General features: G+C 50.2%; 1 long non-coding RNA gene across 2 annotated transcripts; it reads left to right on the plus strand.

The window, feature by feature from the left end:
• The first annotated feature begins 7,334 nt into the window (after positions 1–7,334).
• On the plus strand, positions 7,335–13,754 carry LOC126069486 (uncharacterized). Of its 2 annotated transcripts, XR_007515930.1 has the most exons (4): positions 7,335–7,640; positions 7,764–7,863; positions 10,249–10,546; positions 10,662–13,754. It is a non-coding gene; the product is annotated as an uncharacterized LOC126069486 (long non-coding RNA). The 2 variants fall into 2 exon arrangements; XR_007515929.1 differs by having other exon boundaries at positions 10,249–13,754.
• The last annotated feature ends 1,013 nt before the right edge of the window (positions 13,755–14,767 follow it).

Genomic DNA, 14,767 nt, shown 5'->3' on the forward strand with positions numbered 1-14,767 from the left:
AGTAAATGATTGGTGTCTGAACTTATAAAGTAATTCATATCCACAGCACCAATAGTCAATATGGATACTTGGGCTAGAAGAGGGAAAGAAAAGACACACACGCAGGAAAAAGACAAGAGAAAATTTGCAGAGAAGAATAAAAGAGAAAATCAACCCTTCTAGAAGTACCCTGGGAGCTCTGTGACAGAACTGCCATATCCCTGGCCCTGGAGTGGGCTGCCTTCTGAGGGGGCTGCCTTCCTTGGCTGTAGGGGCTGTCAGGCCCACAGAATGCACAGGAAGCAACAGTGTAGTTGACAGGCACACGCTTATCTTTCAAAGAAATTAAACCCTTTTGACCTCACCTGTTTACTCAGCTCCTGTACTTCCTGGTGTCTGCAAGTTGCTTTTCCCATCCCTTAGCACAGTAGGTCAGGCTTTGCATGAACTCCAGTGGTGATAGAGTCAGGCCTCCTACAGACTCCTTGTTGCTCCCCATGGCTACTGCTTTCTCTCAGGCCATGTGGTACCAGGCCTACAGGTTGAGCCTGGGGTGTGTGGACATTTTTAGCAGCCATTTCTTCTTTCCATGAACTCTCCTGTAGTTCTCTTCTTTCCCTAGAGTCTGGTAGGTAAGTAGCCTTCTCTATAAGGAGCTTGCACTGCCCTGGGGATGGCTGCTAAGGCTGCACCCACGTATAGTGAGCTACTGCTTTCCTGATCACTGGACCTTCTCTGAGTTCTAAAGAGAATGGCCCCTACCCAAACTGTCCTGGCCTAGAAGAGATGATTCTTAGGGGTCCGTACCCCTTCCTGGGCTCCCAGGAGCCATGTGAGATTTCAGTCTTCACTGTAACCAAGAGTCATGATATAAACAAACTCCTAGAAGTACCAGCTTCTTCTCTGTGGTGGGGACTCCAGATGCCAGGGCCATGGGTGGGCAGGGCTCCCAGGGAAAGCCCACCCTCTCTTATTTGTGGCAGAAACTTCTGAGAAGTAGCTGCCAAGGCATGGTCCTGTTTGTGGGTGTATCTGTGTAGACCTCCTGGCTCAGAGGGAAGGGGGCCAAGGTGGCAAACACTGGTCCTCTTACTCCTCTGTCCACTGGGTGTCTCATCCAGCACTTCAAAGTGGTCCTCATGCCCTGAGGCACTGACCTGGAGCTCAGGAGAACTAGCCCAAACCAGGTTTGAGTCTGAGGAGCCAGACAACTGATCATGATTCTCTGGTTTTGTCTTTCTGACATGTCCCTGCCTCTGTTCCCAGCCTGGAATGGACAATTGGGTCAGGAATCCTGTCAAGGGAAGACCTTTCCTCTTTTTAGACTGCCCAAGGCACAGCCTCCTCATAGGCCTAGCCCTCGGCCCTCAGTCTCAGGCCAGATCTTCTGTGGGTCCCAAGTGGCTGGCTCAGGGGCGCTCTGAGAGGGCACCTAAGCCCACCTGTGGAGATGAGCATTCAGCCTGGGATGCAGGGCTTCTTAGGCCATGATGCCATGGGAGAGGGCAGGGCCTTTTTCTCTGGCCTACTTCAGCAGTCACCTTAGAAGATACCCTCTCTGCCTTTGCTTGGGTCTCTTGCTCTCTGGTGCCTGCTCAAGGGCTACTGACCAGAAAACAGGTGCTGTGTTTACCAGTGGCACCTGCCTATCTGCCTTAGCCAATGTCCATCCTCCCTCAATTCCTGCCTCCGCCATTCCCCCAGCATTGTCCCTTTGCCCTTCTCTCTCACCCTGAGAAAAACCCAAAACCAAAATTGTTGCTGTCGAGTCGATTCTGACTCATAGTGACGCTATAGGACAGAGTAGGGTTGCCCCATTGGGTTTCCAAGGAATGGATGGTGGATTTGAACTTCTGACCTTTTGCTTAGCAGCTTGAGGTCTTTAATCACTGTGCCACCAAGGCTCCAAGAGGAGGGGAAAACAGATTTCTCACCGTTGGCCAGCAGGGGGTGCTGCTGCCATAAGCACAGAGCTCCAGGGGACTTGGGGTGGTGGGGAGGGGGGAAGCCACTAATCCTGGGAATATAGGTGTACTTGGGAATGGACTCTGGTCCCCCTGGACAGCAAAGAGATGATGAGTTGATAAGACACACCCCATTCAGCAGCGGGAGCACTCTTATTCACCCTCCCCCGCCCATTGTGTCCACACACCCAAAGTCCAAAGGGCAGGATCCAGCTGTCTTGATGTATCTTTCAGGCTCTAGCAGTGGTCACCAGTGACATGTGCATTCCTGGGGCAGGCTGTGACCTTTTTACCTGCTGCCCTACTCTTCGCCTCAATGCTGTCAGCTCCCCAGACTCAGAACCTGGGTTGGAAGCCAAGGCCCGGGGTCTGGCTCCATTCTTTTGCATTGTCCCTGGCTGTGGGCGTGTATGCTCTTTGGGCAGAGTGGGGATCTTCCTGCAGTACTCCTAGAATGGGGAACCTAGGAATGGACTGGAAGGGTCCTGCTCCAGCCCATCCCACATCCTGGTCACTCCCAAATCCTGTCCTCAGATTCTGCTCTCAAGTAGGTCCATCTTTTCCGCAGGGCTTCAGATTGGGATGAGGCAGCAAGGTGCCTAGAGTGCAAAACTTACGGAGATACTCTCAGAGTCATGCAAGTACAGAGCTGGCCCCTGAGATATTGCCGCCTTAAATTCTGTGCCCTGGGAAACTCATTTGCCTCACCCTAATGCCACCCTGGTGTGCCACACCCTTCAACCTCCAGGGCAGCCACAGGAAGTTTTCTAAAGCACGTATCAGACCCCTAGTGGCCCTCACAGGGTCTGCTCTGGAATTTAATTCAACAAACATCGGTTGACAGACCCTGGTTTGGGACTTGGATCCAGAAGAACCATGGCTCCTGTCTGCCAGGATAAAGTCCAGACTCCTGAGCATGTCATTCAATGCTCTTCAGTGTGGTCCCCACTGGCTGGTCCAGCCACAAGTCCTTGGGTGGCCACCCCAAGCCACACCCCAAGCAGGATAAATCCTGCACTTTTGAGCCTCCAAGCCTTTCCTTGGGCAGTTCCTATATCCTGGAGTGCCCAGTCCCACTCTTGCCTATTAAACTTTGACTCATCCTTCAAGGTCCTGTTGTTCTGTCACCTCCTAAGAGAAGCCTTCTGTGAACACTGATTGAGACCAATTGCTCCTGTTCCCATACCTGCAAGCATCTTTGCTTCTTTGCCTCATACTGCAGGTATGACAAACATCTGTCATTCTGCAATCAGAGCCCACTTACTAAGTGCCTAGTGTCCATGAGCAGCGTACCAGGTGGTAGGCAGTTGGCTCTGAGCAGAACACACGTATCTTCTGTCCTCAGGGAGCTCACATGCAGGTTAGTGGTGGCCTTCTCACTGTGGCCTGCCCATACTTCTAAGTCCCCCTGCAGGGCCAGCACAGGCCCAGGGCTTAGCAACATTCCATGGCCATCAGATGACCGTAAGTCTTCAGCCTTCTGGAGTCATCTGCTCCACTAAAAGCAAAGTAACACAAACTCCAGCCCCTGAGGCTGTGGGAAGCACTCCCCAATATTCATGAGGGTTCTTGAGGAAAGGCCTTTGTTTCCTGGTGTTGACTTTTCTCCCAACACACCTGAGTCCACTTTGCCCCCAAATACAGACCCAGTCCTTTAAAGTACTCCTAGCACAGCCCTTCTTCTTGGCTATCTGACATGGTGTAAGAATGGCATGGTGGGGGCGTCTGACCTCCTCTAACTTCACAAGGGGTTAGGAGAATCAAGATTAACAGCCCAAGGCTGATTCCTATGAGGCGGAGGTCAGACATGCCTCCTCTCTCAGCCATCTTTACTAATTCTGACACCAACCGTCCCTCTTACGGCACTCTCTACTTCTCTGCTGAGTTCAATAGTCATTGCAATGGCCACACAGAACTCACAGACAATACTGATGATTATGGGGTTTATTAGGGAAGTAACAGTTTACATTTCAGGTTCCGGAACACTCAGGATACAGTTCTTCTATCAGGACAGCCTCTTCTCAGCCATGCTCACTGGCCTACCTGTCTCTGGCCGCGTGGCCTCTGCCCTACTCGAGCAAGTGTTATAAAGCTTTTACCTCTACTGATAAGTGCCCTGAGGCACCCCACTCTGCCAGTAAGCCTTGGCCCGAAGGCGCTGAGCTCTAGCTCCGTGGGATGGCAAATCTAGTTCCCTCAAGTGCTTGGAGACACCCTGCTCTGCTAGCAAGCCTCCTGCCTGAAGGCACTCAGCTTTCTCCTCCATGGGCCAGGAAGCCCACCACACCATCTCTTGCTGATCTCTCCTGCCATTGTTTCTCTGCCACCACTTCTCACCTCTCACCATGTTCAATATTACAGCTCTCTGTCTTTCCGTCTTCTGGTTCCAGAAGCTTCTCAGTTCATAGATCCCTGGTCCAAAAGATGCGCTCTGCTCCTAGCTCTTCTTTGGCGGTGGTGAGATCCTCTTCCTGCTCCGGAATCAGCTCTCTCTTAAGCCTAGCAGGATGTCAAAACTGACCAATCCTCTTGGTGGGCCACAATTACCTTATTTGCACCCAAGTGATTGGGCAGGAATTATAAGACCATGGAGAGAAAGCCCACACAAAACTGATCCATTGCACCGCACATGGTGACACACTAAATATGGTTTGTCACCTGCCAAGCTGGATGGCAGAGAGTCATGCTTTCTCCCAGACCATCCAGGCAGGTGGGTTTCTGCTGAACCTTCCTTCCTCCTGCCAGTCAGTCAGTCAGTCAGTCAGTCAACAGACCATTTCCTAGCTTGAACTTACTCATGCAGAGAAAGGACTAGAAACTCTCAAACCTGGCTGAGGTTCCACCCAAATTTAATTCTTTTATTGAACCTATTCCAGGAAGGAGGTAGCACCCACCTGATGTTGACAGTCCTTTCCCCTTGTTCTGTGGCCGGGAGGCGCTTGACCCTGGACTCCCAGTCTCTCTGCACAACTCAGAGTGGCCACACATGGGAATAGGGTGATGGGAAATGGGAGCAGACTTCCTCTTGGAGGGACAGAACCACACAGAAATGACCACAATGCTGCTCAGGGAAGCCAAGTCCCTCTGCCCCTTTAAGATATCCACCAATTTTTGTGAAAATGGTCTGTTGCCAAGAGAATCTCAGGGGAAAATGTGCACATTGCTGAGTCAATCCATCATCCATCCATCCAACTACCCATCCACCCACCCACGCACCCACGCACCCACCCACCCATCCACCCACCCACCCACCCACCCACCCACCCACCCACCCACCCATCCATCCATCCATCCATCCATCCATCCATCCATCCATCCATCCATCCATCCATCCATCCATCCATCCATCCATCCATCCATCCATCCATCCATCCATCCATCCATCCATCACCCATGTTCATCCATCCATGTCACACAGATTCATAAGTCACCTGTTCTGTGCTCAGCCTGGTATTACAGCAGTGAACAGGACAGAGCACCCACCTGGTCACCCTGTTCTCCTGCCCCTTGCCCTAGTTTCTTTCTGTAAATGTACATATAACTCAGTACTTGCTCAGTTCAAGCTACAAAGACACATTCTATTGGTATTTTCTGACTTGAGTTATATCTACTGTTTCTGATATATGTGTGACCTCAAATACAGCCAAACACAGACACTCCGAGAACCAGGTCCTCTCCCAAGTCGGATTTATGGGCTAGTTTTCCCTGCCTCAAAGATACTATTTGGACTTGGCCGAGGACCAGCATCAGTGGGTCCAGCCCTGGACCACAGGAGGGGATAACGCCCCAGTAGTTCTGGAGGTTCACTAAACTGCTTTATGGTCGTTGGATTCCTTGAGGGCACCCCCTCACTGTCCCAAGCCTCATTCCCAGGGCAGCCCCCGGAGTCGGAGTCGGGATTCCCAGGGTGAGTCACCAGTCACCAGGGGCTGTGCTCACAGCATGAGCTCCACTCTTGCAGCTTTTGGAGTTTCCCTGGCCCCCTCCCAGGCCACCATTATCCTGAGCCTGGGCTGAAGGAAGGCAGTGCTGACCTGGACGAGGGATGCTAGAGAGCCTGTCTCCCTGTCTCCCCATGGGCTACTTCGCTGCTTCCAGAGTGGTCACCACTGCTACCTGTCCCACACCCAGATCCAGTGTGCAAAGTGCAGCTCCTCCAGCCTGAGAGAGCTCTACTTCGTTTAATTTATGCCTTTCCAAAGCGATGGTCTCAGGAAAGAGACCCCTGCAATGGACTTGGGGTCTTGAAGGCAGGAATGAAGGAGGTACAAGCTTACAGTTGACACTGCCCATTGTGATCCCAGGTCCTGTTTTGGCCTGAAGAGGTCAGGGAGGGTCCTGGATTCTGTCTCCCCCATCCCAAACTCCCAGTCTGCTTGGCTCAGGTCCAAGTCCAACCCACAATCACCCCTGGCCTGAGCTCTGAGTCCTGGGGAGGGAAGGAAGTGGCCCACCCCCATGGTCAGCATTCCTCTGTGATGACTATAGTTTGCTAGCTGCCCAACCACCCCATCCGGAGGGCAGTTCTCAGGCAGCAGAGGAGAAACAACTTCCTCCCTCCCCCAAATTTGAGGGCTCTCCTACAGGGTGGAGCCTCCTTCAGCTGGCCGCAGAAGCAGGACCCCTGAGAGCAGGTCAGAAAGCCACAGGCCAATCCTAGATGCCTCTAACTCATGCTATTCCTTCAGTCGTTCAGTCAACACTGAGCCTCTCCTTATGGCCAGCCCCAGTTCTAGACCCCTGGGAACACAGAAGGCTGGACTAGACAGGTGGGCTGCACCCTCATGGGGCTCCAAGACATGTGGAGGAGATCGTACAACAAATAAGCAAAAAAAAAAAAAAAAAAAAAAAAATACACAAAGGAGATAATTTCATTGATGGTAAGAGGTATAAAATGAGGATGTGACCACACAGTGGTTAGTATAGCTGGGACCTCAGCCCTTTGAGGAGGCTCATCCCAGTTTCTCAGACCCCACCTGCCTGCACAGACTCTTCCTTTCCTTAGTGTATACCCCAAAACCCCTCAGCTTGTTGATCTACCCCTCAACCCCGTATATGACACCCCTGTCTGCCAGCTCCCCCATCGCTTCCCCCTCCCCTTTTTCAGGAACACTGTCCGGAGGGGGCTGGGGCAGGTACATTCAGGTGGGGCTTTTCCGGGGCCGGTTTTCCCCGGCTCCCGTTGGAACTTCCAGCAGACCTGTTGTCCGCGACACTGGACACCGCCCGTCCCCCGCCGGTCCCCCGCCCCCCGCTGCCGCGCGGATCTCAGCGCTCCCGGCACGGTTCCCGGAAACTCCTCGATTTCGCCGTCGCCGCCTCGTTTGCAAGAAACCGAAACTCAGCCTTCGCTCCCCCCGCCCCACCCCCCAGCCTCCCGCGCGGCCCAGCTGAGCCCGAAGCTGACGCTGGGAACTGGGCACCTGGGGCTGATCAGAACGGGGGGGCCCGGCTGAACCCCTCCCCATCCCCGCCCTGCGGCTGCCTCTTCCCCCATTTGCAGGGAGGGGGGCGTGATGTGAGCGCTCGCGCGGAGCCCTGCGGCTTGCTCCGCTTGGATCCCCCACAGGCAACGGTCGCTCGGCGGCTCGGCACAACCCGCGCCTCCCGTGGGGAAGCTGCGAGTCTAACCCGAGTCTCTCTGGCTGCAGTGAACGGCGGAGCGCCCCAGCGGCCTTCCTCTGCACTAACTTAGAGGTGGACGCCATTTCTGTGTGCCTACTGTGTGCCAGCCAAAACCGGGGAGGCGGGGGGGAGGGTGGGAAGAAGAACGTTTACCAAGAGCGATGGAAGCTAACTATTGTTAGCTTGGTCTCACAGGGGAAGAAAACGGGCACAGAGAAGAGCAGGCTGCAAACCCGTGGCCTGGAGCGGCAGACTGGGCGGGGAAGAAGGAGGAAGTGCCCTGGGCCGCGGGCAGGTGAGCCGCCTGGCACGGGCGGGGCAGCCAGCTAGCCCGGGTCGAGGGGGAAAAGAGGGGGCGGTCCCAGGCAGCCACCCGGCCTGCACGGCTGGGAGGCCTTGCGGTTCTCCCGCCCTCTCTCCCTCCTTTTCCAGGAAACCAGGCCGGAGCAGGCCGCTCACCCCGACTCACCCCAGCCAGGGCAGAGCAGGAATGTGGTAGTCGGCCGGTCGAGCTGGTGCCCCCTCCCCTCCAAACACACACACCATGCTCAGGCCCGGGCGACGCGAGCTGAGTGGGTCACGTAGGCGTGGGGGACGCCAGACCAGGGCGAAGATGGAGTACTGCCGCCCCCATAAAGGCAAGAAGCCTGCCAGGGGCGCTCTGGGCATATGACAGTGGCGTGGGCCGTTCTACAGGACCCATTTACCGGGGGAAGGAGGACGCTGCTCCCACCCTGCCCTGCCCCCGGTCGCGGCCGCCAGCGCTGGCTCCGAAGCTTCCCCCGGCCGCGGGGCCCCACCAGACGAATGGGGAGCCGAGGCCGCTTTCCTCCCAACGCAGTGTTTATAAGAAACGAAACTCCGTACTGGGCATCAGCGGCAGCTCATGCTGTCACCCGCCCCCGGGAGTTCCGAACAGCCTGGGGCTCTTGAGCAATTTCTCCACCCACCCTTACCTTGCAGGACCCCCCCACCCGCACCCCGTGCTTTTCCGCCAGGGGCAGCCTCTCGCTCTGCCTTTAGTTTTTTATTAAAAAAAAAAAAATCATAACGTTTATTCTGCTGTGTCATACAGCAGTTTTGCAGAGCTGTGGGAGGGGAGGGGCTAGTCTTCTGCTCCATGTAGCTCCAGGACCAAACCTGGAGTTGACCCAGGGCTGCAGTACAATTCATATTTGTTGAATGAATTAAGAAACGGCTTTCTTTCTCTTGCACTAGGCTTCTTGCAAAAAGGGAGATGATGCCTGAATCTCCTTTCAGGCTTTTGGATGTTTTCTGATGATTTTATGCCTGACTTGTGCTGTTGGGGAAAAGTTACTGCAAACAAAATCTACCCCCAACCCAGAAAACCTCCACAAAAATAGAAAAGAAATAGGAGGCTTCCTAGACATAGCCAAACAACTCGAAGAATTGGTTAACTGGGTCAAAAGGCTTGGGACCATAGTTTCTGGGCACGACTCAGTCAATTGGCATAACATAGTTCATAAAGATAATGTTCTAAATCCTAGTTCGGTGAGTAGCATCTAGGGTCTTAAAAGCTTTTGAGCAGCCATCCCAGATACAACAATTGGTCTTTACTTGTATGGAGCAAAAGACAATGAAGGAAATCAAAGGCTCAAAGAAGAAACTAGTCCATGGGACTAATAGCCCACACAAAGCACAACCTCTTCTAACCTGAAACCAGAACTAGATGGTGCCCAGCTGCCACCGTTCTGTCCAGGGACACAATAGAAGGTCCCAGATAGAATGGGAGAAAAATGTAGAACAAAACTCAAATTCCTAATAAAGACCAGACCTACTGGACAAATAGAGACTAGAGGACCCCCTGAGACTATTGCCCTAAGATAAATACCTTTCGAACTTGGAATTGAAGCTATTTCTGCAGGCCACCTTTCAGCTAAATACATAATAAATTGGCTTATAAAATAAGCAATATCACCCATGAGTAATGTGCACCCTTAAACAATTAACTGTATGAAACCAAACGGTCAACAGTTACCTGAAAGCAAAGATGAGAAGGGGAAGGGAAGCTAGATTAATGGAAACAGAACAAACAGAATGGAAATAATGAGAATGCTAACACATTGTAAAAATTGTAATGGATGGCATGGAACGATCTGTATAAAAATTGTTAAAGGGGAACCTAATTTGCTGCTTAACCTTTCACCTAAAACACACAAAAAATTATAATTTTTAAAAAGTAAAATAGCTAAATTTAAATCTTTTAATAGCTTCTGGTATTAACAACAAACAACAGTTCATACTAACAACTATGCATAATTAAATTCAAAATTCAGCTTTATTTAAATAAATTTGGTTTAAATGTTTGATATTTATTCTTTTTAATTTGTATTTTGACTTTCAATTTTAATAGATAATTTTACACATTTTAGAATAAAAATCACCTTAAAAATAAAGAAATAGGAGAACAAAAGGTTTTCTATTGTGTAAGCATTACACCATAGAAACATCATAGGCAACCTGCTAAAGCGATCACAAAGACAGAAAGGAACCTGGCCCTTCATGTAGCTAAGTAGATACAACCCATTACGTTCACGTTCATATTTTTAATATATGAAAATCCTATACGGCACAGTTCTACTCTGAAACACACGGGGTCGCCATTAGTTGGAATCAACTCCATGGCAACTGTTTTTTGTTTCGTTTTGTTTTACGGCAGGACACCTGAAGTCAGAGTCCCTGAGTAGTGAAAATGGTTAAGAGCTACTAGCTGAAAGGTTGCAGTTCGAACCCACCCGGAGGCACCTTGGGAGACAGGACTGGAGATCTGCTTCAAAAAGATCACAGCCTTGAAGACCCCATGGAGCAGCTCTACTCTGCATACACCGGTCTGTGTGAGTCAGAATCCACTTGCGGCAACTAACAACAACACCTAAAGTTATGCTAATCTTCCAGGAAACTGGGAGTAAAGGCCTGATTATTCTTGATGGTTACATTTCAAAGGAATTGGTTCCCAGGTCCGTAAGGAAACATCCTTTATTTACATACTTTTGAAAGATTGTGAGCCTTTTCCCTTATTTTTGACAGGGAGAATTCAAACCTCTTACCTTCAATTTGTATTTGTCCTTACAGGCTGGTGGCACAGTGGTTAAGTGTTTGGCTACTAACCAAAAGATTGGTAGTTCGAATCTACCAGCAGCTTCTTGGAAACCCTACGGGGCATTTCTACTTTGTCCTATAGGATTGCTGAGTGGGAATTGACTCAAAGACAATGACTTTGGTTATTTGTCCTTACAGTACCCTGCACTTGACAGTTTAGGGCTACCTGCCCCCCAGACTTACTGTGAAAATAGTTGATGTTTGGAAGGGGCTTTGAGCACCTCAGAGAGCCTACCTCTGGACCTGGAAGGCTGGAACGCATGCTGGAGGCTTGTCTGCTTTAGGAACTGTAGCCACGGCTCTGGGTGGCAGGCCCCACTGTAGCCCACGGCTACTCCATACCCAGTCAAAAATCTAGTCCAAGCTTTGATAGGCCCTGCACCCCAGCTCTCTGATCCTGAGAACAATTCCAATCCCACACACATCCCCATCAGTAGGGGATTTGACCACAGGTTACCAAGAAGTGTCTGTATCAGAGAGAAGAGTCAGGGAATTGTTAATCTGAGAAGGAAGGAACATCAGATTATTGAGGAAGGGGGCAATGCAGCAAACTGAACAAAGATTACTGAGTACCTACCACCTGCTGGGCACTCTGCTAGGCACGACAAAGACTGCAGCATTGTCTTAGTGGGTGTGCGTGTGTGCGTGCGGGTGTGTGTGTGTGTGTGTGTGGTGGGGGTGGGGAGGCAGGCTCCTGAAGCCCACCTACGGGGTGAACAGTGTATTCTGAAAGCCTGAGGAAGGAGGCTGGGGACAGTGTTTAGTCCACCAGGGGAAAGTCTCCCATAGGGACTGATCCTGCTGCCAGCCAGGGAGCCCTTTCTGCCAGCCCGGAAACCCCCAGGGCCTAGTATGAAGAACCAAAAATAACCAAACCCGTTGCCGTCAAGTGGGTTCCGACTCATAGCAACCCTATAGTTCAGAGTAGAACTGCCCATAGGGTCTCCAAGGAGCGGCTGGTGAATTCAAACTGCTGACCTTTTGATTAGCAGCCAAATGCGTAACCACTGTGCCACGAGGGCTCCAATATGAAGAAGATGCCCAACAAATTCACACTTGAGAGGGTATGGATGGGAGGCATCCAATGAGTAAGACCTTGATTCAAAGCAGGGTAGGTGGTCCAGGGAGGTCCCCAGCTAACAGCAGCTGCTGAGTGTGAGGAACTCAGCTAGGTCTCTTACAGAAAAATGCAGACTTTGTTTCCCCAGAAGGTCACCACCCAGAAGGTGACAAATAGTGAAAAGGCAACACCAGAAATTTAAGAGCCAAGGAATGGACTTCTGGTTGGCTGCTTTGGGGGTACTTTGTGGGGACCAGGCATTGACTCTGGGCCTAAAAAAGGGGACTGAAACTGAAGTGTGTGTGTGTGTGTGTGTATGAGAGAGAGAGAGAAAGAGAGGAGTATCTCTAAGTATCCCAGGAAGAGAGGGAGAAAGAGCAAATGGAAGGAGCAAAAGGCATGAGGATGGAAATGTAGTGAAAGATTCATGTATCATTATTAATACATCTCATTTGACGAATGTTTAAAGTTGTTGTTGTTGTTGTCAAGTGCCATGGAGTCAGTTCTGACTCATAGCGACCCTATGTACAATAGAAAGAAACACTGCCCGGTCCTGTGCCATCCTCACCACTGTTGTAATGCTTAAGCCCATTGTTGAAGCCACTGTTGTCAGTCCATCTCATTGAGGGTCTTCCTCTTTTTCACTGTTTAAAGTTAGGAATAGGTTGATAGTTCATCTAATTTCATCTTCACAACAATTAGAAGAGATAGGCAAGGGTCGTCTCTATTTTACAGATGAGAAAATTGAGGCCCAGACAAGTGCAGTAACTTCCCTAAGGTCACATAAAAATAAAAAAACCCAAACCTACTGCCTTCGAATCAATTCTGACTCATAGCAACCCTATAGGACAGAGTAGAACTGCCCCATAGAGTTTCCAAGGAGTGCCTGGCAGATTTGAACTGCCGACCTCTTGGTTAGCAGCTGTAGCACTTAACCACTATGCCACCAGGTTTCCAAAGTCACATAGCAAGTGGCAAAAGCATGATGAGAACCCAAGCCTTCAGACTCAAATCCTTTGTTCTCTTTCTACCACCCTCTAGTTACTCCCAAGGGTCAGGAAGCTGTGGGAAAGAAGGTTGGAATGAGACCCTGCAGGGGCCAAAGCAAGCAGGGATTTGAATGTGGGGCTTGAGGAATCTGGGGAGCTCCGAAGGCCACTGAGTGGAGCTGCATATTAGGGAGATCGTGAGGCAAAGACAGAGAGGAGGATGGGAAAGCCATCACCAGGGAGGGAGCCACAATTAGGAAGATGAGAAGCTGCTGGAGGCAGCATGGAAAGGGGAGGGAGACCAAGAGTTCTGAATGTGTGTGTGAATCTGTGGGAAGGGTTGTAGCGGAGTGTCCAGCTGGACTCCTGCTTAGAAGAGATGGTTAGAATGAGAAGAAGATGAGAACTTTGAGTCAGGGAAGGTAGAGGGCCCGCTTGTTAATCTGATGGCCCTGAATTACTAAGAAAAGCCTAGGGAAATTGTGTTTTCTGCTTAGCATCACATGGAATATGTGATACCTTTTAGAATGGGATTCATCAAAAGCAGTTATGATACAAAGCTCTGGGTACTTAAACAGGGTTTAGCCTTACATATTTCACTGATTTGGAATATAGCACCCCAATCATGATAAGTAGGTTTTTTATAGACTTCAAGATAAAACAAGAATCCCTAAAGTTGTTAAAAAAAAAAAAAAGGTCAAGAACACTTCATAGGTGTAAATCACAGTTTCATTAGTAAATACTAACATTGGGGAATTTCTTGTAAGCAAAAAATTATTGATGTGCGCAAAGATTTAGCTACACAGTGTTGTTTGTATTATGAAAAAATGGAAATAACCTAACTGTCCAACAACAGGGGATTAATTGGGTAAATTTTTTTTCATCCTTATGGTAGAATTATATGTACCCATTACAAATGATACTGAAGAAATAAATTTCATGACATGGAAAGATGCTCATTATATATACGTTTGTGCACAGAGATGATTATCTGTGAATTAAAACAAAGTTTTTTTTTTTATACAGCCTCTTGTTTGTCTTCACATGATCACTTCGGTCAATTTCTCAGGCTACAAGAGATGCAACCTTCCTCTTCCTAATCTCATTCTGAATTTTCCAACCTCTGTGTCTATCCCTTCCCAGGTTCTGAGGGGAAGACACAAGCATTGCTGTACAGAGAATAGACTCCACAACTCAGGAGCCACTTATTTTCTGCTCTTCTTGCTTAGAAGGTCTTGGCCCCTGTAGCAGGGTCCCACTCCCATCTGCTACTGACTCCCCCAACCCCATCTCCTGGTCATTCCGGGGCCTCCCTAAAAAACAAAACAAAAAACAAAAACCCTTGCAGTTGAGTCCATTCCGACTCATAGCAACCCTATAGGGTAGAGCAGAACTGCCCTATAGGGTTTCCAAGGAGCACCTGGTGGATTCAAACTGCCCAACCTTTTGGTTGGCAGACATAGCTCTAAACCACGATGCTACCAAGGTTTCCTCCAGAGCCTCTGCTTAATACCTAGCTAGGCTCATTCCACATAGTTCCTCCTGCCTCCTAGTTTCTCCCAGCTCCTGCACCCACCACTCCCTAGGAGACAACTTTGACCCGTTCCTGCTGGTTTCCTGGGAACCAGGCTTGGCATCAGTCACACCATTCAGATTCTGGTGCATCAGAATTGAATTAGCCCATCCATTTCCTCTGTGGGAGGGAGGCAGCTGAATGACTGACAGGTGGATTGCTGCATCAATGTTTCTATATATAGCTGCATCATTGCAACTGGGTGCTGCTGTGCAGGGGGCGCTAGGATGGGGGGAGTGAGTGACACAACCAGCTCCACCTGGAATTGAGACTTTTTTCTGAATAGCAGCTTTGGGGACGCGGAGGAAGGACTCAGGCCGGCTTGGCCACAGTTCTGGAAGGAAAAGGAACGCCCAGACCAGCCTCTAGGAGTACAAGTCTGAAGAGGTCTAGTTATGAGCCCACGAACTAAACTGGTGCCTTACCAAGGGTCCTAGGCTTTCCGACCCTCTCTCTG

Source organism: Elephas maximus, chromosome 2 (assembly GCF_024166365.1).
Source record: "Elephas maximus indicus isolate mEleMax1 chromosome 2, mEleMax1 primary haplotype, whole genome shotgun sequence".
NCBI classification, from domain to species: Eukaryota; Metazoa; Chordata; class Mammalia; order Proboscidea; family Elephantidae; genus Elephas; species Elephas maximus.